This window comes from Silurus aristotelis (assembly GCF_946808225.1).
Source record: "Silurus aristotelis genome assembly, chromosome: 27".
NCBI classification, from domain to species: Eukaryota; Metazoa; Chordata; class Actinopteri; order Siluriformes; family Siluridae; genus Silurus; species Silurus aristotelis.
Window position 1 is genome coordinate 16,774,637 of NC_139600.1, and position 2,500 is coordinate 16,777,136.

The 2,500-nt window shown below is 45.5% G+C and overlaps 1 protein-coding gene and 1 long non-coding RNA gene across 5 annotated transcripts in view; one reads left to right on the forward strand and one right to left on the reverse strand.

The window, feature by feature from the left end:
* The window catches only part of tspan5b (tetraspanin 5b), an 11,486-nt gene extending 9,125 nt beyond the window's left edge, over nucleotides 1–2,361 (forward strand). The window contains exons 9-11 of one of the 3 annotated variants that reach the window (XM_083532430.1): nucleotides 1–651; nucleotides 1,541–1,610; nucleotides 2,022–2,361. The exon at nucleotides 1–651 is cut by the window's left edge and continues 1,249 nt beyond it. The gene's annotated coding sequence lies outside the window, so the exon portion shown is untranslated. Of the gene's footprint in view, nucleotides 652–1,540; nucleotides 1,611–1,826 lie in introns of all 3 variants that reach the window. The other 2 variants (XM_083532431.1, XM_083532432.1) reach the window with 2 other exon arrangements.
* Nucleotides 7–1,890, reverse strand: LOC310721127. Of its 2 annotated transcripts, XR_014531941.1 has the most exons (4): nucleotides 1,765–1,890; nucleotides 1,305–1,606; nucleotides 740–1,033; nucleotides 7–708 (listed from the first exon to the last, which is right to left on the reverse strand). It is a non-coding gene; the product is annotated as an uncharacterized lncRNA (long non-coding RNA). The 2 variants fall into 2 exon arrangements; XR_014531942.1 differs by lacking the exons at nucleotides 1,305–1,606; nucleotides 1,765–1,890 and having other exon boundaries at nucleotides 740–1,270.
* Nucleotides 2,362–2,500: the final 139 nt, after the last annotated feature.

Genomic DNA, 2,500 nt, shown 5'->3' on the forward strand with positions numbered 1-2,500 from the left:
AATTCGACACTAAACTGACTTTGCACTACAGTTAGCTTGATACTATTCGAAAACGTGATATCTGCGCTAGCTGATGCTAATGGTGCGTTAAAGAGAATTTGACGTTTATTAAGACAGTGATGGAAGGAGTTATGTACCGGTGGTAAGAAAGAAATATTCTACACCAGCAGGTGGCGCTATCCAGGATTCAGTAAGGTGTTTATTCTGTTAATGGTCCAGAAAATGCAGTAATTGAGCAGATTGATATGTGTATGTAATTAGAGATCTGAGACAGAGAATTGTAGTTTTCCTTCTGAGGCACAGTAGGAACACTAACGCAAACACGTGAAAGTCGTCATGTCGTGTTTTTTATATGAATGATGTAAATCTGACTACAGCACTGGTGTTTTAATTTTTAAACAGGGTTGTTTTTTAAGACACTTCTCACTGCTTCTCACAGCTACTCAAAGCTCTTCACAGCTCACAGCTTCACACTTTCTCACAGGTCCTTAATGGTCCTCACAGGTCCTTAATGGTCCTCACAGATCCTCTAAGCTCCTCACAGTTCCTCACAGATTCTCACTGGTCCTAACAGATCCTTAAAGCTCCTCACAGCTCACAGCTCTTCACACTTCCTCACAGATCCTCAATTGTCCTTATAGCTCCTCACTGGTCCTCACAGATCCTCACAGTTGCTCACAGCTCCCTACAGCTACTTCCAACTCTTCACTGCTCCTCACTGGTCCTCACAACTCTTCACTTGGTCCTCACAGCTCCTCACGTGTCCTTAACGCTCCTCACAGGTCCTCACAGCTTCTGACTGGACTTCATAGCTCATAGATCCTTGCAGTTCCTAAAAACTCCTCAAAGCTTCTCACTGGTAGTCATTGGTCCTCACAGCTCACAGTTTCTTACAGTTTCTCATAGCTCCTCATAGTTGCCCACTGCTCCTCACAGTTCCTCTCAGTTTCTTACAGCTCCTAACAGTTCCTCAGAGCTCCTCACAGTACTTCAAAGCTCCTTACAGTTCCTCACAGCTCATCACAGTTCCTCACTGCTCTTTACAGCTCCTAACAGCTCCTCACAGTTCTTTACACCTTGTCACAGCTCCGCACCCCACTTTACTGCTCTGTACTGCTCCTCAGAGTCCCTCACAGCTCCTCACAGTTCCTCACTGCTCCTTACAGTTTTTCACAGCTCCTCACCACTTGTCACAGTTTCTTACAGTTCCTTACAGTTCCTCACTGCTCCTTACAGCTCCTTACAGTTTCGCACTGCTCCTTACAGCTCCTCACAGTTTCTCACAGCTCCTTACAGTTCCTCACTGCTCCTCACAGCTCCTCACAGTTGCTCACTGCTCCTCACAGCTCCTTTCAACTCTTCATTGCGCCTCACTGGTCCTCACTGCTTCTCACTGGTCCTCACAGCTCCTTACTTGTCCTCAAAGCTCCCCACAGGTCCCTACAGCTTCTGACAGGTCCTCACAGCTCAGAGATCCTAACAGTTTCCAAAAGCTCCTCAAAACTTCCCACTGGTCATCAGTGGTCCTCAGAGCTCACAGTTCCTAACAGTTTCTCACTGCTCCTCAAAGTTGCCCACTGCTCCTCACAGTTCCTCTCAGACCTCACTGAGTTTTTTATATGAATGATGTAAATCTGACTACAGCACTGGTGTTTTGATTTTTAAACAGGGTTGTTTTTTAAAACACTTCTCACTGCTTCTCACAGCTACTCAAAGCTCCTCACAGCTCTTCACACTTCCTCATAGGACATTAATAGTCCTCACAGATCCTCTAAGCTCCTCACAGTTCCTCACAGATTCTCACTGGTCCTAACAGATCCTCAAAGCTCCTCACAGCTCACAGCTTTTCACACTTCCTCACAGATTCTAAATGGTCCTCACAGCTCTTCACTGGTCCTCACAGCTCCTCACTTGTCCTTAAAGCTCCTCACAGGTCCTCACAGCTTCTGAATGGTCTTCACAGCTCACATATCCTTGCAGTTCCTAAAAACTCCTCTGAGCTTCTCACTGGTCGTCATTAGTCCTCACATCTCCACATTTTCTCATAGCTCTTTATAGTTGCCACAGTTCCTCATAGTTTCTCACAGCCCATCACAGTTCCTCACAGTTCCTCACTGCTCCTCACTGCTCTTCACACTTCCTCACTGCTCCTCACTGCTCCTCACTGCTCCTCACTGCTCCTCACTGCTCCTCACTGCTCCTCACTGCTCCTCACTGCTCACTGTGTGTGTTGTGTTTGATGTGATTTGTTTGATTTGCTGAAGTATTTTACAGTGTTGTATTTGAGCACATTGAAGTTGTTCTCCACCCTGAGACGAGATGAGCGGTGAGAAAAATAAAGTTTCATATGTTTTGTTAAAAGTGTTTCTTCTTTTCTGATACCTGAGAAACTGTTCATGCAGCGATGTCGTTATATCAGTTCTTCATTGCAGAGATGGTAAAAGTCCACACCTCCTTCACTCAGTAGAAGTGCAGATACTGAGGTTTTAAAAGATTCTGG